The sequence below is a fragment of the Octopus sinensis genome, linkage group LG14, assembly GCF_006345805.1.
Source record: "Octopus sinensis linkage group LG14, ASM634580v1, whole genome shotgun sequence".
Classification (NCBI taxonomy): Eukaryota; Metazoa; Mollusca; class Cephalopoda; order Octopoda; family Octopodidae; genus Octopus; species Octopus sinensis.
The window spans coordinates 52,484,927-52,507,426 of NC_043010.1; the positions used below are offsets into that span (position 1 = coordinate 52,484,927).

The 22,500-nt window shown below is 37.7% G+C and overlaps 1 long non-coding RNA gene across 2 annotated transcripts in view; it reads left to right on the forward strand.

Moving 5' to 3' along the window:
- Nucleotides 1-22,500, forward strand: part of LOC115219513 — a 35,257-nt gene that overhangs the window by 12,309 nt on the left and 448 nt on the right. The window contains exon 3 of one of the 2 annotated variants that reach the window (XR_003882306.2): nt 11,373-11,533. The exons of the other annotated variant lie outside the window; for it this stretch is intronic. This is a non-coding gene — a long non-coding RNA (uncharacterized LOC115219513). Of the gene's footprint in view, nt 1-11,372; nt 11,534-22,500 lie in introns of those variants that run through there. 2 annotated transcript variants of the gene reach the window in all.

Sequence of the window (22,500 nt, forward strand, 5' to 3'; positions counted from 1 at the left end):
TGAAGTAAAACCAATGTTGCTTTCGAAACATATGTTGAAAGTAAAAGAATTTGAATAGCATCTGCGTTCAACTCCATTTACTTATATATACATGTGTGTGGGTGTGTATGTATTTATGTATGCAGGTATGTAAGTATGTATGTATGTATTTATTTATGTATAGTCATGAGCAGACATAAAGACACTCAGGACTCATCTTTTGATACAGAGGCACATGTTGGGTGTGATAGCTGGATGAAGAGAGAGAGATAAAGAGATGGGATAGCACACTCAGTTACTGATATTGGTTGTTCTGAGATAAAGCTACAACTTTAGAATGTGTCCAGGGTTCATGCCAGTCATGAGGCCAAACATCCCTGAAAGTTTGATCTAAATCTGTCCAGCGGTTCTTGAGATATCTTGTTCACGGACAAACAGCAGAGGTAATAATATAAATAAAACCTGAAATGTTTTGTTGTTTAACTTTTGGCCCACCCCTCTCTCTTTGTCTAGTATGAACTCAAATTCCATCTTTGCATTCTGAGCCCAAAGGTTGACTTTACCTTTTATTCTTTCGACGTTGCAAAAATAAGTACAAGTTGAACACTGGGTTTGATATAATCGACTCAGCCCCTCCCCCAAAATTGTTGGCCTTGTGCTAAAATCTGGAACCAATACTTATTATCTCTTTTACTATTTTTTTACTCTTTTACTTGTTTCAGTTATTTCACTGTGGCCATGCTGTAGCACCACCTTTAGTCGAGCAAATCGAGCCCGGGACTTATTCTTTGTAAGCCCAGTACTTATTCTATCGGTCTCTTTTGCCGAACCGCTAAGTGACGGGGGCGTAAACACACCAGCATCGGTTGTCAAGCAATGCTAGGGGGACAAACACAGACACACACATATATATATATATATACATATTTACGACGGGCTTCTTTCAGTTTTCGTCTACCAAATCCACTCACAAGGCTTTGGTCGGCCTGAGGCTATAGTAGAAGACACTTGCCCAAGATTCCACGCAGTGGGACTGAACCCGGAACCATGTGGTTGGTAAGCAAGCTTACTTACCACACAGCCACTCCTGCACCTATCTAAATATGTTCACTAAGCATTATTTTCCCCATTAATTTCTATTAAAAAAAAATTAACTCAAAACTACTTAAATTGAGATGGGCTTCTACATTGATGATAAAATATGGATTTTAGTGTAGACGTTAGTATGTAGATATAGGTTGATTTGGTTGTTATTTTTAGCTGGATGAGTAATCATATACAGACACCTCCAATAGATCCAGTCTTGTTTGAGTACTGTGTTGTCATTTAAATGTTAGTTGATTTTTTACAGTTGAGTTAATTTAAATACATGACATGCTTTATATAACCTATGAGTAATGTATTTAATCCAAAGATTGCTAAATATAGTTAATAAGACGGGCTAACAATATTTTATTCAATGGTCCTTTTGTGGAAAAATGTTTTTCAATTCAGTTCAGTATGTGATTCCTCCTCACTTCAATGAAACAACAAATTAGGCCGTCATCATCATATTTGACGGTTTGTAGGCCACATTTTTGACATTTTTCCTCCCCGTCTCAAAAAGGAACACAAAATATCGGCTTACATCTGACATAACTTGGTTTGCTAGTGTATGCATGCATGTATTTATGTATGTATGGAAATATATATATACACACACACACACATATATATATACATACATACATACATATGTATATATATATATATATATATATATATACACACACGATATAGTGCATGTTTATACACATAAGGAATCCACTTTACGTGAATTCAACACATTAGAATGAACAGCTAGGTTCTGTAAACCACAAAAATAACGGATGAAAAACATTTACCATCTAGTACGCTGGACCAATTGGTTTCTGATCTTCTTTTAGCGAGTCAGGGGGAACTCACAAGATCTGATCTTCTTCAGCAAGGTCCAACCTAGGGTTAAACATATTCAACAGGAGACAAACAAGGCTACTAAATATGCACTATATCGTATGATTAATATATAGTCTTCTTGACTAATTTTTTTTTTGCATGTTAGACCACTGGAAAGGTAAATTTTGACTGAATATTTTAATTTTAATTAAATTCCATTTCCCTTTGATATGATTATATATATATATATATATATATATATATATATATACATATATATCATCATCATCATCATCATCGTTTAACGTCCGCTTTCCATGCTAGCATGGGTTGGACGGTTCAACTGGGGTCTGGCAAGCCCGAAGGCTACACCAGGCCAGTCAGATCTGGCAGTGTTTCTACAGCTGGATGCCCTTCCTAACGTCAACCACTCCGAGAGTGTAGTGGGTGATTTTATGTGCCACCGACACAGGTGCCAGACGAGGCTGGCAGACGGTCACGCTCGGATGGTGGTTTTTATGTGCCACCGACACAGGTGCCAGACGAGGCTGGCAGACGGCCACGCTCGGATGGTGTTTTTTTATGTGCCACCGACACAGGTGCCAGATGAGGCTGGCAGACGGCCACGCTCGGATATGGTGTTTTCGGTGTTTTTCTTATGTGCCACCGACACAGGTGCCAGACGAGGCTGGCGAATGGCTACGATCGGATGGGATATATATATATATATATACATATATATATATATATATACATGTATAATGTAGGACAGAGATACAGGGATCCTGGACAGAGGGACAGACAGAATTTCGCACATATTAATATTATATTTACTGTAGCCCATCCTTTATACCAAAAAACAAAAAAACTATGTACATGATAACAATTCCAATCAGTTAGGATGAGAAACCATGAGAGCCAGTACTTAGTATTATCATCATCATTATTATTATAATTATTATTATTGTTGTTGTTGTTGTATTAAAATTCACAGCTTATTTTGCTGGGTATGAGGGAAAGTGTCAGCTGTCCACAGCCAGCTGACTAAGGTGATACTTGTTTACTGGTCATGCTTCAAGAACCCTATGTAGAATTCTAACTGTTCCAAGCAATGCTGGTTTTTGTAGGTGTTCTACCTACAAACTTGCAAAATCTACCTACAAAATCTTTTTCAACCATGTTTGTAGCTGATTGCTGATACTTCCAAGTACACCAATTATTATTGGTATCACATCTACTCTCTTCATTGACCACAATCTTTGTATTTCTCAACTTAAATCCTCATAGTTGTGCATTTTTTCTTCTTTCACATTGATCCTGTTTACACCAGGGCATGCTATATCGATTATCATATATGTTGGTTAAGTGGTTAAGTTTTGCTTTATATTTTTCAATGAGCTAAGTTCCTTAAAAATGCTAGAAATGGTTAAGTTTTGGCTTATATTTTTCAATGAAGTAGGTTTCTGTATTTAATCTAACTTGTGTTGGTGTTCTAATGGCACAATGTTAAAATAGAAGGATTACAAATTGTGGTAGCAGTTGCTATATATATATATATATGTATAGAAATTCAATATAAAATATAAATTACAAAGTGGGACAAGAACGCAAAAACACACAAAGAGACGACACAAAAAAACAGACGGGTCACTCGAAGCCTCTAATCTATATATATGTATATACAAAAATTCTATAATTATAAGCCTAATTATAATTAAGGTTCAGCAAAACTTGCTTCACCATGTACTGAAATTTAGTTAGAAATAGCAGTTAAAATACTATTCTGCTATCATAAGCTATCTCCCAGCAGTAATACTCAACAACTCACGAGATCTCATTCGTCTGTTTGAATTCGGAAGTACTGGTCTTTGGATATATCATCATCATCATCATCATCATCATCATCATTTATCGTCCGTTTTCCATGCTAGCATGGGTTGGACGGTTCAACTGGGGTCTGTGAAGCTGGAAGGCCGCATCAGGCCCAGTCAGATCTGGCAGTGTTTCTACGGCTGGATGCCCTCCCTAACGCCAACCACTCCATGAGTGTAGTGGGTGCTTTTTACGTGCCACCCGCACAGGTGCCAGACGGAGCTGGCAAACGGCCACGAACGGATGGTGCTTTTACGTGTCACCGGCACGGGGGCCAGGCGAGGCTGGCAACGGACGCGAGCGCATGGTGCTTTTACATGTCCGTTGCACCATGCATATATAGATAGATGTAGGGGGAAATATAATTAATTTAATAAAATCAACAAATTTCACCTAGTAGTATTTTGGTATGGAAAAGGACCATAATCGGTAAAAAATTTATATAATTATAATAATAAGGGTTTTTTGCAACAAGTTGCTTAAACCACATACCGAAAATATTAGAAATAGCAGCCAAAATAGTAGTCCTTTGGCTGCTATTTCTAATATTTTCGGTATGTGATTTAAGCAACTTGTTCCAAAAAACCCTTATTATTATATATATATATATGTATATACATATATATATATATGTGTGTGCTTTTTGGTGGCCTTGGTCGAATACATATGTTAATTATCAGTGCTCTAAAATTTTAAATTTGAAATACTGTACTCACAAAGGGAATGAGTGAGTAGAAATATGATTTTATATTTTTTACAACTCTCTAACCCCAAAACACACATACAGTTAAACAGAGCCGGGTAGATTCGTTATTTTTTCTCTTTACCTGCGTGAGTTGTTGAGTATTGCTGTCTGGGAGATATCTTGTGATAGTAGAATAGTATTTCAACTGCTATTTCTAAATTTCGGTATGTGGTGAAGCAAGTTTTGCTGAACCCTAATTATAATTATGCTCATAATTATAGAATTTTTGCATAAGTTTACCGATAATGATCCTTTTAACATACCGAACTACTTGGTAAAATTATTAATTATTAATTGATTAATTAATTTTACCCTTTATTATTATTATTATTATTATTATTATTATTATCATCATCATCATCATCATCATCATCATCATCATCATCATCATCATCATCATCATCATCATCATCATCATCATCATTATATATATATATATATATATATACACGCATATGTTAGGTTGTCAAGTATGAAATTTGTAGAAAAGAAAAAGTTTGCTCATATTTTATAAATGCAAGGAATAGTTTTATTCCTCAAAGTATGCACCCATACTGTCAATACACTTTTGCCATTTCAGCAGTAGCTTGTCCAGCCCAGAACTGTAAAAGCCTGGCAACCTAGAGTCAATAAAATCTTGGAAGACCTGTTTTACAGCATCGGCGGAATTAAATTTTTTTTCCTATCAAAAAGTCGTCCAAATTCTTGAAGAAGTGGTAGTCAGTGGGGGCAAGATCAGGTGAGTATGGTAGCTGATGGAGAACTTCCAACTCCAACAACTATAGTTTTCCCAATGTCATTTTTGCAATGTGTTGTTTGGCACTGTCTTGCAATAAAATAGGAGTGGATCTGTTGACTAATCTAGGCTAGTTTTTTTTTTTTTTTTTGTAAGTTTCTGCATCAGGGATTTCTTGTTGTCCAGTTGGCTGCAGTATACTTTAGCCATGATTGATGAGCCAGGTTTAATGAAACCATAATAGATCATACATGCGCCAGACCACCAAACACACACCATCAGATTCTTTTGACGAATTTTGCTTTTGGGACTGTGTTTTGGAGGCTCGTCTTTGTGCAACCATTGTATTGAACATTTACGGTTGTCATATTGGATCCATTTCTCATCACATATTACAATTCAATTCAAAAAGGATTCATTTTTGTGATGGGAAAGTAGCATAATCCAGGCTTCCAAACGTTGCTGTTTCTAATTTCCATTGAGTTCATGTGGAAACCACTTATCTAACTTTTTCACTTTACTGATTTGAACTAGGTGAGTCAATATCGTTTGCTTGCTAACATCAAACACCAATGGTAGTTACCAGCCACTTTGAAATGGATCTGACTCGACAGTGGCTTTCAGTTCGACATTATCCACCTTTGTTTCTGGTTGACCGTGTTGCTCATTTGTGAGCTCAAAGTTACCAGAACAAAATTTTGCAAACCAATTTGATACAGTCTGCTGTGTAATAACATTAGAATGAAATACTCCATTAATATTTCGAACTGTCTGTGATGCTGTATTTCCAAGAAAGAACGCATATTTCAAAACTGTACAAATTTCCGACTTCCATCTCAAAACAAAAATAGCAAAAAACGATTTATAAATACTTTATAAAGCGCAAAATGAGTTAGAAAAAAGAAATAGATGTGTCAGCCTTTCTAAAAAAAAATAAAGGTTGTCAAAATATAATAATGGCATAAAATGAGCAGCTGTCAAAGTTTACCATTTATCTATCTTCAAATTTCATACTTGACGACCTATATACAGACCTGCTATATACAGACATGACAGAAGTAAATAGACACCCTTCTAACCATTAAAGTTTCTTTAAATCTGAAATCATGCATTCAAGTTATATATTAATTGTTATAATGTGAATATTTAATATTTAGTAGACATGCTCTTTGCATTTTTCAATGCAAGGACCATATTAGGCATGTTACTGATCAGATGATGAATATTCTCTTGCGGAATTTCTTGCCAAGTTTCATGCAGTAATCTCGAAAGATCTGACTTTGAAGATGCTTTCTTGTTCTTTTTATGAAGTGTCCTGTCCATTATGTCCCAGAAGTGTTCAATAGGGTTCCTATCTGACGATTGGCTTGGCCACGGAAGCTTTTCGGTATGATTCTCATTTTAGCTGTGTGACAAGGAGCCCCATCTTCCATAAATAGTCTTCTTTAATCATTTCACTGCTGCAGATCGGAAGGAGTCGTTTCTGCAATATGGACATGTATTTATCTGAGTTTATGTTTCCCTCACACTTCACCAGCTCTGATCAACCATTGCTCCAAATTACTCCCCAGACCATCACAGAATAGCCGCTGTTGTCTGCAATTTTTTCACCTCGAATTCTTGATCACAGAGTCTCCAGTTCCTCACTCAACCACTGTCATGAAATACAGTAAATCTGGACTCATCAGAAAATACAACAGTGTCCCAAAATGCTAGTGGCCTCTCCATCATCTCACTGGCCCAATCTTTTCGCTGCTTGATGCTGGCTGGTCAAAGAAGTGGCTTCCTTGCTGCTCTGCCATAGTAACCAAGTTTGCGGAGATACCTGACAGCTGTTCTGGGACTGACACCAACTTTTTCTGCTAAGTCAGAGGCCTTACAATGAGGATTATCCTCCACACTTCTCTTAGCAAAGAGACAGATCCTGTCAGAGGGTCCTGTCAGAGGGTCCTGTCAGAAGGCCCTGGTTGATCTGGGTGAGGTGATGTGGACTCCTTCCCCTCTCTAGTGAATTGCACAATCACTTTATTAACTGTAGAAAGCACAATCCCAAGGTTTTCTGCGATTTTACGCTGACTATGTCCACCTTCAGGATGCCACAAAATATGGCCTCATTGAAATTCAGACAGTTCCAAGGCTTCTTTTGTACAGGGAACGATTAAACAGTCACATATAGAATCTGAAAGACAAAAATGTCAAGTAATAAAAAATATAAACCTTTACAAGTTAGAATATACATAAAATGATGTATTAGGGGGTGTCTATTTACTTCTTCCATGTGAGTGTGTGTGTGGCGCATGTGTGTATACTTACAAACACATTTGCAGACACATACATATAAACACAAAAATACATATGCATATATACGAACAGGTGCAGGAGTGGCTGTGTGGTAAGTAGCTTGTTTACCAGCCACATGCTTCTGGGTTCAGTCCCACTGCGTGGCACCTTGGGCAAGTGTCTTCTACTATAGCCTCAGGCCAACCAAAGCCTTGTGAGTGGATTTGGTAGATGGAAACTGAAAGAAGCCCATCGTATATATATATATATATATATATATATGCGTGTGTGTGTTTGTGTGAGTGTGTTTGTCCCCCTAGCATTGCTTGACAACCGATGCTGGTGTGTTTATGTCCCCGTTATTTAGCAGTTCGGCAAAAGAGACTGATAGAATAAGTACTGGGCTTAAAAAAGAATAAGTCCTGGGGTCGAATTGCTCGATTAAAGGCGGTGCTCCAGCATGGCCGTAGTCGAATGACTGAAACAAGTAAAAGAGTATATATACACATGGCTGTATATACACATAGATTCATGTGTATATTTTTGCAGGTGCTTGTCGGTAGATATACGTATCTAAACCACATATATTTGTGTGTGTGTATATATATATATATATATACACACTCTTTTATCTTTTATTTGTTACAGTCATTTGACTAGCCATGCTGGAGCACCGCCTTTAATCAAAAAAATTGACGCCAGGACTTATTCTTTGTAAGCCTAGTACTTATTCTATTGATCTCTTTTGCCGAACCGCTAAGTTACGGGGATGCAAACACACCATTGGTGAATTTGGGAGGACAAACACAAACGCATAAACACATATACACATACATCTATATATATAGATAGATATATACGACAGGCTTCTTTCAGTTTCTATCTACCAAATCCACTCACAAGGCTTTGGTCGGCCCGAGGTTATACTAGAAGACACATGCCCAATGTGCCACACAGTGGGAATGAACCCAGAACCATGTGGTTGGTAAGCAAGCTACTTACCACACAGCCACTCCTGTTTTGGCTCGCAATTTTGGCTGATTAATCTTGAGATTGCTCCAATCTGGCCAGCCCCCTGTGTGGTAAGAAGCTTGCTTACCAACCACATGGTTTCAGGTTCAGTATCACTGAGTGGCACGCTGGGCAAGTGTCTTCTACTATAACCTCAGGCTGACCAAACCCTTGCAAGTGGATTTGGTAGACGGAAACTGAAAGAAGCCCGTCGTATATATGTGTACATATATGTGTGTATGTGTGTTTATATGCGTGTGTGTGTATGTGTGTGTGTGTATGTGTGTGTGTGTGTGTATGTGCGTGTGTTTGTCCCCCCCCCCCAACATTACTTGACAACCGATACTGGTGTCTTTACGTCCCCATAACTCAGCAATTCAGCAAATACTAGGTTTACAAAGAATAAGTCCTGTGGTCGATTTGCTCAACTAAAGGACGTGCTCCAGCATGGCCACAGTCACATGACTGATACAAATAAAAGAATATATATATACATACATACATACATATTTTATATATATATATATATATATATATATATATGTATGTATGTATATATAAGGTTGAGTCAAAAAGTAATGCCATATTGTTTAGGACAGTTATAATCACCAACACAGGAACATGTATCATACATCAAAATGAAGCTGGGCCTCTGTGGATCACATCCCTACTTCTCAACATAGTCACCATTTCTCTCAATAGCAACGTTCCACCTTCAAATGAGAGCATGTATCCCTGCCCCGTAAAATTCTGTTGACTGTTCTTTGAGCCAGTTCTTCACTACAGTTTTCACTTCCTCATCACTGGAATAATGTTTACCTCTAAAACCCTCTTTCATTATGCCAGTGAGTGAACGTGTGTGAGTGAACGTGTGTGCTCATGCATGTGTGCATGTCTCTCTTTCTCCACCCCTCTCTCTCTCTCTCTCTCTCTCTCTCTCTCTCTCTCTCTCTCTCTCTCTCTGATGCCAGTCTATGAACCCTCTTCTCTTCTTTATTGTAAAATGTATCTGTTTGCTACAGTTCTAACCCTTTTACTCTTTACTCTTTTACTTGTTTCAGTCATTTGACTGCATCCATGCTGGAGCACCACCTTTAATCAAGCAACTCGACCCCGGGACTTATTCTTTGTAAGCCCAGTACTTATTCTATCGGTCTCTTTTGCCGAACCGCTAAGTAATGGGCACATAAACACACCAGCATCGGTTGTCAAGCAATGCTAAGGGGACAAACACAGACACACAAACACACAGACACATACACATATATACATATATACGACGGGCTTCTTTCAGTTTCCGTCTACCAAATCCACTCACAAGGCTTTGGTCAGCCCGAAGCTATTGTAGAAGACACTTGCCCAAGGTGCCACGCAGTGGGACTGAACCCAGAACCATGTGGTTGGTTAGCAAGCTACTTACCACACAGCCACTCCTGCGCTTTTTGTTACCAACTGGGCTGAAACCAGCTCTGGCTCTGAGTACAAATGTTTTCTTTCATAGGTTTTGAATTAAAATCTTCCACCAAACCTTAGTCATAATTTATGTTCCTAACACTAGCTTAATGATAACTAAGTTATTTTACTAAATTCTTTGTTATATTTCAAGTAATTGAAAGAAACACAGAGCATCTCAAAGTAAATACAGTAATGAAAGAGGATCTTTTCATTTTGATGGCCAAATTTTTCAGATTTTTCTAGTTAATTAAATAATTTGAAACTTCGTATACTGGTAGAGTGTCTCAAAAGAAAACACTAATTTCAACTTGTTTTTTTGAGAAAAATGTATTTTATAAGTTTAAATGTAGTTTAAATCTGCGAATTTTAACCAATGAAATCCCGGCATTGCTGCGTTATCGATATTGATAAAGAAATATAGCAGACGCACGACACACACACACACACACACACACTCTCTCTCAAACACATGCATATACATTTGCACAAGCACATAGTAATTAATATATAAGCGTACACACACATACAAACGGACATATACATACACACACAAGCATACATTACACATTTGTGTTTTGCCACTTGCCGCAACAAATTTGCACAAAAGGTAAATAAACCAGAAGGGTGGGGGGGTCAATGTTTCATCGTTTCGGGGTTGATAAATTAAGTACTAATTACGCACTGGTGTTGAGGATTTTTTTCCCAATTTATATCACAGCCTCCGACAAGCTGGGGCATCCTTTTATGAAAAAATATTTCGCAAAGTTTTACAATATAACCTACACTCCACGTGCACCCTCTAGACCGATTTAGGCATATTATTGTTTTGTTTTTGTTGTTTTTGGCCCTTCCAAACCATCGGAGAAGCCTTTTCGGTAAAAAAAATAAAGAAAATATTCAAAAAATATCGTTAATATTTTTATTGGGCGATGAAATTAATCGATTTAAGAGATATAGCTGTTATTTCTAGCACATGTAGAAGATAGAAGAAGAGGTAAACATTTTGAGCTCGAATGCTGCGATTTCATTGGTTAAAATTCTTAGAATGTTTTAGTTACGAATTACAATTTTGTTTTCAATTTTATTTACAATAATGTTTTCTTTTGACACATTCTACCAGTATACGAAGTTTCAAATTGTTTAGTTAACTAGGAAAATTTGGCCATCAAAATGAAAAGATCCATGAAAGGGTTAAGAGATGAGGAATTATGTACATTATTTACATTGTTTACATTATTTACATTCAACAACAAACAAGATGAGGACAAATATCCGTCAAATGTAAATAATGTAAATATCTTGTTACTTTTGTTGATTTTGTTGTTATACTTGTTTAAGCAAGTCACTTAATTTTTTTTTTTTTATCTATGTTTTTAACAGAGATTTTTTTTAAAATGGGATCTGCAATATTTTGTTGTCGCCGAACTGATGAAGAAATGATTCCATATCATGACAAAGACACCCCAAAGGTGGTAGTTTATTCCTTGGAGGTGAAGGATGAAAAGACGAAAAAACATAAAAAGAAAAAGAAGAAAAAACATGATCATGGTTCAAGTAGCAGTGATGGAAGCAGTAGTGAATACAGTGAGGAGGAGGAGAGAGAGAGATGGGAAAGAGAGAGATGGGAAAGAGAGAGATGGGAAACAGCGAGAGAGGATAGAGAGATATGGGAAGAGAATAAAGAGAGATGGGAAAGAGAGAGAGAGGAGAGAGAGGAGAGAGAGAAAGAGGAGGAGGAGAAAGAGAAAGAGGAGGAGGAGAAAGTGAAAGAGGAGGAGGAAGAGAAAGAGGAGGAAGAGGTGGAGCAGGAGGCAGCGGAAGAGGTGGAGGAGGAGGCAGCGGAAGAGGTGGAGGAGGAGGCAGCAGAAGAGGTGGAGGAGGAGGCAGCGGAAGAGGAGGAGGAGGAGGCAGCGGAAGAGGAGGAGGAGGAGGCAGCGGAAGAGGAGGAGGAGGAGGCAGCGGAAGAGGAGGAGGAGGAGAGGCAGAGGAAGAGGAGGAGGAGGAGGCAGAGGAAGAGGAGGAGGAAGAAGAAGAAGAAGAAGTGGAGGAGGAGGAGGAGGGTGGTGATTAAAGTGCGCATACTGATTTGGCTAAAATTACTAAAACCGGAAATATAAAATCGCTATATGTCTGGTTTGTATTTGGGGATCTTTTCCTTTTGAACAGCACATGTCAACACGATTTCTAATTAACTAAACACTTTAAAACTTTGTATACTGGTAGAATGTGTCAAAATAAAATATTTTTTTCTCTTGGTTTTCTTGATAAAATTGTAATTTGTTTGTTTAATGTAGTTTAATTTTTCGAATTTTAACCAATGAATTGCCTCTAATTGAGCTAAAACCATTTGCTGCGTCTAAAACTGAGACAACATCCTGTCACTAACCCTAAACCTCACCCTAACCCTGACCCTAAATTTTTTTTTCTTAATTGTTAATTTTATACACACGCTTTCCGTATACGTACAGAAAGCGTGTGTATAAAATTATAGAATTATTTTGTTTGTTAATTGTTTAAATTATTTTCCATTGCTTTCGTTTTAGCCTTTTGTTTTTTTTACACACGCGTAACAATTAAATTAATTTAACAATTAAGAAAAACAATTTAGACGCAGCAAATGATTTTAGCTCAATTAGAGGCGATTCATTGGTTAAAATTTGAAAAATTAAACTACGTTAAACAAACGAATTACAATTTTATCAAGAAAGCCAAGAGAAAAAAATATTTTATTTTGACACATTCTACCAGTATACGAAGTTTCAAAGTGTTTAGTTAACTAGAAATTGTGTTGAAAAGTGCCGTTCAAAAGGAAAAGATCTGTATTTGGTTTGGTTTGTGATATCGACAATGTCTCAAATGGCGATGAGAGGAATTTGAGAAATCTGACTGACTAATTAACAGAATGATTAATGAAACAGTCGATTATTTAATTGATTACATAGTGGACCAATTAACAAATAAATAACAAAGGACTGAAATGGAACCAGTGCATGTATTTATTATTGGCGTAATGACCCGCCCAATATATAACAAAAGACAATAACTAACCACCTGATAAATACTCTTTTCTAAATGAAATTATTATAATAAAACATTTAGAATTACAATTCTTTTATTTATTCTTACTGGTTTCATTCAAAAGACAGGGGCCATCCAAACCAAAATCTTGAAAAACTTCAGAGAACTATATCAACAACAAAATGTAAATTGGCCTAGGTTTTTTTTTTATTGATCGCTATTTATCGAATGACTACGTTCAATCAGTGAGTCACACTTCTATAGAGACGTAAATGCCACAGTGAATCTCTGCTTTTGTTCGCAAGCTCATACACACATGTATGTATGTATGTATGTATGTATATGTATATATAAAGTGCATGGGGTGATATTTGACGACACTTAATTATCCGTATATTAGATTTTTTTAAAAAATTTCTTTTTGAATCCCTTAATAGCAAATTAAATGTTAACACAAGAAATGTACAGACATACAATAATAAAAAAAAAACAATGATTTATTTTATTTTCCATGAAGGTGATGGATGAGAGGAGAAATGCAACGACATTATAAAGCATGAATGTTTATGCTCTTACTTTCTTTACTCTTTTACTTGTTTCAGTCATTGACTGTGGCCATGCTGGAGCACTGCCTTTAGTCGAGCAAATCAACCCCAGGACTTATTCTTTGTAAGCCTAGTACTTATTCTATCATGCCCTTTTGCCAAACTGCTAATTTTGGAGACATAAACACACCAGCATAGGTAATCAAGCGATGTTGGTGGGGACAAACACAGACACACAAACACACACACACACACACACATATATATATACTTATATCCACTCACAAGGCTTTGGTTGGCTTCAGGCTATAGTAGAAGACACTTGCCCAAGGTGTCACACAGTGGGACTGAACCCAGAACCATGTGGTTGGTAAGGAAGCTACTTATCACACAGCCACTCCTGTGCCTATATACAATAAAATGATAAAATATGGTATCAAATATAACAAAGAAGATATACTTAGTACACATCAGTGATGATGACAATGTTATCCTGATACTCAAGGACTTTGAGGGATAATTGTAGAACTACATGAACCAAGATCTCCCGGAACAATGTGGGGAAAGTTTCTTCTTCAGTTTCTGACCTCCGAATCACAGCTTCAAACTTAGGGTGATACCATCCATTCTCAGCATTTTTGAAGCTTACAAACATTCTAAACTTTCAGACACTATAAAGACGCTGCAATAAATAATAATAATAATAATAATAATAATAATAATAATAATAGTCATAATAATAATAGCTGATTTTAACCTAGCTCAGATACCAGGAAACCCCAAAATGGCAGAAATTCAAAAGATAATGCTCATGGGAACTGCTCATATCCTACGCAAAATACTTTCTATGTAATCTCAAGTTTTAAAACAAACACATAATTTTTTTATGGTTTCTTAAACATTCTCTAGAACAACACTATGTACAAAACCAAATACATGACACCCTAGGCATAATACCAACATGAACTTCTAGCTTGTTGTCACTTGAGGTCTCTGGGTGAGACTTGGAGCCAACTTGTACAAATGTAAAGCAAAAATCAAACATAAAATAATAATAATACTAATACTAATAATAATAATAATAATAATATTAATAATAATAAACACCCTGATGCAGTACCAGGCAGTGGCTAAGCCCTGATGCAGTACCAAGCAGTGGCTCTCATGGCATCTGATCTTAACTGATTGGAAGCGTTATCATGTACATTGTTTTGTCTTGGTATAAAAGTTGGGCTACAGCAAATATTCTGCTCAATACCACAGATTTGCTTGTCAGTTGTTTGACCTTAACCAGTTGAGCATGTCTCTTAGTGGCTGACGATATGTGCATCTTTGATCATGAGCAGAAGTAGTGGGGGAGCATCATAGCCATGTGTTGAGATGGATTCTTTGGGGTTTGAACAATTCACCTCTGGAAACGGGTGTTTCGTTCAACATCCTTAAACAGCGCTTATTCAGGGACCTTTTTAGCAGGGTGGGTTACTCAACCAGAAGAATATTCTAACTGGGCCCCACCTGCAAGGTCATGTGCTGCTTATCTTGATATGAGATCACCATATCACACTCATATGGTTGTGATGCATATGCCTAGTGTACCCTTATCAGACGGGTAGCCATGATGAGTATACTGGGCTTCATATATTTGTACCCCAGCGTCACTTTGATGGCATGCACTGCTCTCTCACATAATAATAATAATAATAAATGAGCAATATGTAGAACATGAAAACTAAAACAATATCTGTTGTCATAGGTGCCCTGGAAATGATAGCAAAAGGGGCTGATTGCTCCCTAACTCAGATACCAGGAAACACCAAAATGGCAGAAATTTAAAAGATAGTGCTCATGGGAACTGCCCATATCCTACATAAAATACTGTCTATGTAATCTCAAATTTTAAAACAAACACATAATTTTCATATGTTTTTTTTAAACATTCTCTAGAACAACACTATATACAAAACCAAATATATGGCACCCTAGGCATAACACCAACATGAACTTCCAACTTGTTGTCTCTTGAAGTTTCTGGGTGAGACTTGGAGCCAACTTGTATAAATGTAAAGCAGAAGTCAAACATAAAATAATAATAATAATAATAATAATAATAATAATAATAATTATAATAATAGTGATCATAATAATTCTTACTTTTATTGGCCACAAGGGCCGAACACAAAAACAATTAGGGACCATACAATACAATGGACAAGCAGAGTATTGAACAATACCGTGTATACAACAACTAACAATAAACAATTAACAAAACAGTTCTATATTTAAGAGATGAGGAATTATGTGCATTATTTACATTATTTACTTTCGACAGATTTGTCCTCATCTTGTTTGTTGAAATGGGCATATGGTGTAGTGGTTAAGAGCACAGGCTACTAACCCCAAGATTCCGAGTTCGATTCCTAGCAGTGACCTGAATACTAACAATAATAATAATACTAATAATAATGATGATGATGATAATAACATCCAAAAAATACCTTAGGAAAGAGAACCCAGGTTCGAAATTTCCTGATGAATGCTGGAGGGTATATCATCCAAAACATTGTGTTATCATCAAACAAGATGAGGACAAATATCCATCAATTGTAAATAATGTAATTAACAAAACAGTTAAACAATAAGAAATTCCCTAAAGTGGGAAGTTCCACATGGGGACAACCGAGGAACCCCACACATTCTGGTTATCCTGACTACAAGATGCGCTTCAGCAGGTGCCTTTCTCCTTCGCAATTCCTCCAGTTTACAAGCGAAAGTTCAGTGTAGCTTCATTCACACAGGCCATCGTTGCCACATTCACTCACCTTTCAACAAATTTACTGGGGTGGCAGGGTAGAACTTCCCTCTTTATTCTCACTTTCCTTTTTCAAGAGGAACTTGTGAATGTCGATGATGATGATGATGGGGGGAGGGGGGCCTAACAATAAAATAATTATAATGTTAATGATAAGAATGATAATAATTATGATAATAATCAATAATTTTAATACGCCAACTTTTTGATTTTGTACGTACGTACCTGTGGTGTGTGTCACGCTTCAAAGGAAGAGGTACAAAAAGGTGAAGGGGGAGGTACAAAGAAAAAGAGAAATAAAAGGTATTAAGCAGAGGAGGTATTGTTGAGGTGGGTGAAGAAAGGGGAGGGACAGAAGCAGAGGAAGTATAGTTGAAGTGAGAGGCTAAGAGGAAAAAGTAAGATAGAGTGAAAGAGACAGAGGGGGGAGATTGATAGCACGGAGAAGTAAGAGAATATACCACGTTAAAAGGAGGAGGACAATTGGAAGCAAGAAGACATAGAAGAGGGAGGAGAAAAGAGAGAGATTTAGAGAGATAGATTGAGTGAAGGAAGGGAGTAGATAAAGAATAATAATGAAAGACAATGGAACCATTTTCATATGGAAAATGCTGGAAAACTTTTCGTTTTCGACGATATACGATAAAGCCGATATATGATAATTGCAAAAAGAAATGTCTCTCTATCTATCTGTGTGACAGTTATTCTGTCTGACAGAGGGAGCTCTGTCAGTCTCTCTCTCTCTCTCTCTCTCTCTCTCTCTCAGCAAATATATTTCTTTATTGCCCACAAGGGGCTAAACATAGAGAGGGCAAACAAGGACAGACAAAGGGATTAAGTCGATTACATCGACCCCAGTGCGAAACTGGTACTTTTATTTATCGACCCCGAAAGGATGAAAGGCAAAGTCGACCTCGGCGGAATTTGAACTCAGAACGTAACGACAGACGAAATACCGCTAAGCATTCCGCCCGGTGCGCTAACGTGTCTGCCACCTCGCCGCAAATAGCTGTGAGTGTTACTGTTACTTTTCTATAGTTGAAGATAGAGGTAAAATGTTTATCAGTATTTTCAGAGTAGACTGATGCATACATCGAAACTGAAGTAGATACATAGATCAAAATGAAAGTAGGTACATACATAGATCGAAAGAAACGTAATACCTATTTCTTTACTACCCACAACGGGCTAAACACAGAGGGGATAAACAAGGACAGACAAATGGATTAAGTCGATTATATCGACCCCAGTGCGTAACTGGTACTTATTTAATTGACCCCGAAAGGATGAAAGGCAAAGTCGATCTCGGCGGAATTTGAACTCAGGACGTAACGGCAGACGAAATACCTATTTCTTTACTACCCACAAGGGGCTAAACATAGAGAGGATAAACAAGGACAGACACATGGATTAAGTCGATTATATCGACCCCAGTGTGTAAGCGATACTTATTTAATCGACACCGAAAGGATGAAAGGCAAAGTTGACCTCGGTGGAATTTGAACTCAGGACGTAGCGGCAGATGAAATACCGCTAAGCATTTCACCTGGCGTTCTAAAGCTTTCATATGCAGTATTTCTTTACTACCCACAAGGGGCTAAACACAGAGAAGACAAACAAGGACAGAGAAACGGATTAAGTCGATTATATCGACCTCAGTGTGTTACTGGTACTTAATTTATCGACCCCGAATAAATGAAAGACAAAGTCATGGATGACATAAAGCTTTATGCGAAAAATGAGAAACAGCTGAGAAGTCTTGTACATACTGTTTGCAATTTTCAAATGATGTAGGAATGGAATTCGGGTTTGAAAAGTACGCTATGCTATTTGTTAATGAAATAAGGAAAATTTGAAGCAAGTCTGGGAATTGAGATGCCAAATGGGCAAACAGTGAAAGCAGTTGTGAAAAGACAGCGTTATAAGCATTTATGAATACTGGAAGCATATGAAATAAAGCATGAAGAGATAAAGCAAAACACCAGTAGGGAGTTTTCAAGGAGAGTGAGAAAAATATTGCAGTCAAAGTTGAATTCAAAAAAACATATATTATTGAAGCAATAAATGCCAGAGAAGTACCGATAATCAGATATGAAGTTGGAATTGTAGATTGAACCAAGAGCAACATGCAGAAACTTGACAGAAAAAAAAAACTAGAAAGCTATTGACAATGTATGGAGTCCTCTGTCCGAAAGCAGATATTAACTGGTTGTCTTTGAAGAAAGACCAGTGTGGAAGAGGTATTATTAGTGTGAAAGAGTGTAGATGGAAGCACTCCGTCGGTTACGACGATGAGGGTTCCGGTTGATCCGAATCAACGGAAGAGCCAGCTCGTGAAATTAACGTGTAAGTGGCTGAGCACTCCACAGACACGTGTACCCTTAACGTAGTTCTCGGGGACTTTCAGCGTGACACAGAGAGTGACAAGGCCGGCCCTTTGAAATACAGGTACAACAGAAACAGGAAGTAAGAGTGAGAGAAAGTTGTGGAGAAAGAGTACAGCAGGGATCACCACCATCCCTGCCGGAGCCTCGTGGAGCTTTAGATGTTTACGCTCAATAAACACTCACACAACGCCCGGTCTGGGAATCGAAACCGCGAGTCCGCTGCCCTAACCACTGGGCCATTGTGCCTCCACGAAAGAGTGTAGACAGATGGAGAGAAAAAATAAAACCTTCTATAATTCTTACAGAACAACACGGAAAACTTACAAAAGGCAATGACTATAGAACAGGTGAGCACAACCAGAAAAAGAGAAAAGGACAGAAATGAAATTAAAAGAGAACATGATAAACAGTTTTATGAGAAGCCTTTGCATGTTCAGTTTTGGAAAGACACCAAGAATGTATGTGGAACAAGATCCTGGCTTGGCTGAAAAACAGAAGCAGGAATCCTTATTATAACATCTCAAGATCAAGCACTGCGGACAAACAGCTTAAGAAAATATGTATATGGGGAAGTGTCGGTAAAATGCAGAGTATGTGGAATTTGGGATGAAACAATGGCACACATTGTTGCAAAATGTCCCAAGAATGATCAGGGAGAATATAAGAAATGGAGACATGATCAAGTTCTGAAAGTTTTACACTAGAAGCTTTGTCAGAAATGGTGGCTTGAAGCAAGACGTACTTGGTAGAATCATCGTGTAGAAAGAGGCTTTGAGACGCAAAAATGCAAATTTTCGAAGTCAAATGGATAAAAACATAAAACATAACAAGCTAGACATTACAATAACAGAGAAGGAAAATCGAATTTGTTTGCTGATTGATCCATCGTGTTCATTTCAACCTAGGATTGCGAAGAAAACAGATGAAAGGCTAAAAATACAACCCCTTAAAATTTGAGAGTAAATGCAATACAAATAGTAATTGGTTCACTTCGAAGTATCAGCACTCAACTACGAACAAGGCTGAAAAGGATCGGTGAATAGGTGAAGGTAGAACACCTACAACAATCAGCGTTGCTTGGAGCTAAAAGAATTCTTTGCAGGGTTCTTCAAGCATGACCAGTAAACAAGTTTCACCTTAGTCTGCTGGCTGCGGACAGCTGAACACTTTCCATCATATCCAGCAAAATAAGCTGTGAAATTTTCTATAATAATAACAATAATAATAATAATAATAATAATAATAATAATACTTTCTACATAGACATAAGGCCTGAAATTTATGGGGAGGGGACTACTCAATTATATCGAACCCAGTGTTTCTCTGGTACTTAATTTATCAATCCCGAAGGGATGAAAGGCAAAGTGGACCTCGGCGGAATTTGAACTCAGAACGTAGCGGCAGACGAAATACCGCTAAGCATTTTGCTTGGCACGCTAATGATTCTGCCAGAAAATTGAAGGTAGTTGAGATCTTATACAACTAGAAAGCTGTTATAAAATATCCGTCATGGGACTACAGAAATATCTAACTCAGAATCAAAGAAAACCGATCCAAATAGCTTGTGCAAAACAAAAAAACGTTTTCTGTCTTCAAGGAAGCCGAAAAATTCAAATCAAAGGTCATAATAGACTCTCAGTTCAGGAAATGCTCTTATAATTTTTATGTTACGTGCAAAATTAGGGTCATTATCAGTAAACATTTGCACATCTTTTTCTATCGGTGCCAAATATTCTTTGCAGTCAGTTTAAGTAAAGTGGGTGGAATTTCCACATTCACATCTGTATTCTTAGAATGCTCTTGATCTAACAACATCAGTTCCTCATTAGATAAAATTTCTCTGTTAGACACTAGCAACACAAGCATATCACTCTATATGACCTTTTAACCCCTATATCATTTGCAAGTGTCACAATATCTTTCTAATTCGATGTAAACATTCTGCCAGTGGATACAGTCTGGCCAAATATTATTCCAAACACCTTTTAAAGTAGAGGATTTCACTTCATCCCAGACTCGACTATGTTGTCCATGGCATCCGTCATGTTGAATTTTTTCCAGAATTGCTTTCATAAGTTGTTAGAAAGCTTTTCTCATATAACATGACTTTAAGTTAACTATCACACATTGATACAATCGCTGGAGCAAAGCACTCGCATTCATGGTGATGTTTTCTACTCTAACATGGTCAGAAAGCTCATGTAAGTCCACTCAGTGGACTTAAATTGTTCAATGAAGAAAAGTATAGATTTATATGTCGTGGAGTCATCTAATGTGACTCTACTCAGAAGGCTGTAATAACATTTGATAGGAAACCCGGTAGAAAGAATACATAAACAAGGCTGTGACTTTAAGTACCTTTAATGTGGCCACACGTACATACCCAATCTGAACGAAAATGAAAATGGTTGATGTACATTTATTCATATATCTACATGCATCTGCGTGGGTTGCATGTTAGCTGTTAACCCTAATGAGGAAAGCTCACGAACAGCGATATGTTAGAACCAGTGCAGTGTGTTGGTGCTCTGCAGATGTTGTTGACGACGTTGGTGAGAGACGAAGATGGAGGTCGCTTAGAAGGTCTGGACCCAACAGACCCCGAAACTAGGAGGAGGTAAGTTTTTATAGCTAACGGTAGGCTCAAATGTAGTTTAGAACAAACTGTCTCACATGATTTATTTGGAGGCTGCGATTGGTTGGGTTCCATATTGGTGCGCGATAGACTAAGACACAAATTGCACCAATACCAATTATCATAATTATCATTAATTAAAGCGGAAAGCTTGCAGAAACTTTAGCACACCGGGCGAAATGCTTACCGGTATTTCGTCTGCAGCTACGTTCTGAGTTCAAATTCCGCCGAGGTCGACTTTGCCTTTCAGCCTTTTCGGGGTCGATAAATTAAGTACCAGTTACGCACTGGGGTCGATGTAATCGACTTAATCCGCTTATTTGTTCTAGTTTGTCCTCTCTGTGTTTAGCCCCTTGTGGGTAATAAAGAAATAGGTATTTCGTCTGCAGCTACGTTCTGAGTTCAAATTCCGCCGCGATCAATTTTGCCTTTCATCCTTTCAGGGTCGATTAAACAAATACCAGTTACGCACTGGGGTCAATATAATCGACTTAATCTGTTTGTCTGTCCTTGTTTGTCCCCTCTGTGTTTAGCCCGTTGTGGGTAGTAAAGAAATAGGTATTTCGTCTGTCAAATTCCGTCGAGGTCGACTTTGCCTTTCATCCTTTCAGGGTCGATAAATTAGGTACCAGTTGCGTACTGGGGTCGATCCAATCGACTGACCCCTCCCCCCAAAATGTCAGGCCTTGTGCTTACAGCAGAAAAGAATATGTATATTTGCCTGTTATACAATATGTGTGCCTAGTTTTCTCTTCGTGTCTCTGTCGTTCTCTCTCTCTCTCTCACTTACTCACTCTCATTTTGCTTGTCTATCTTTCTCTCTGTTTATCTCTCTCTCTCTCTCCTCTCACTCACTCTGTCTTTCAGTCTGTTTCTCGCTCTCTCTCTCACTCACTCTGTCTTTCAGTCTGTTTCTCTCTCTCTCTCTCTCTCTCTCTCTCTCTCTCTCATTCACTTTGACTATGTTTCTCTCTACAACTCTCTCTCTCTCTCTCTCTCTCTCTCTCTCTCCTTCACTCTCACTCATTAATTTTGTTTGTCTGTCTTACTCTCTGTTTCTCTCTCTCTCTCTCTCTCACCCTGTCTTTCAGTCTGTTTCTCATTCTCTCTCTCA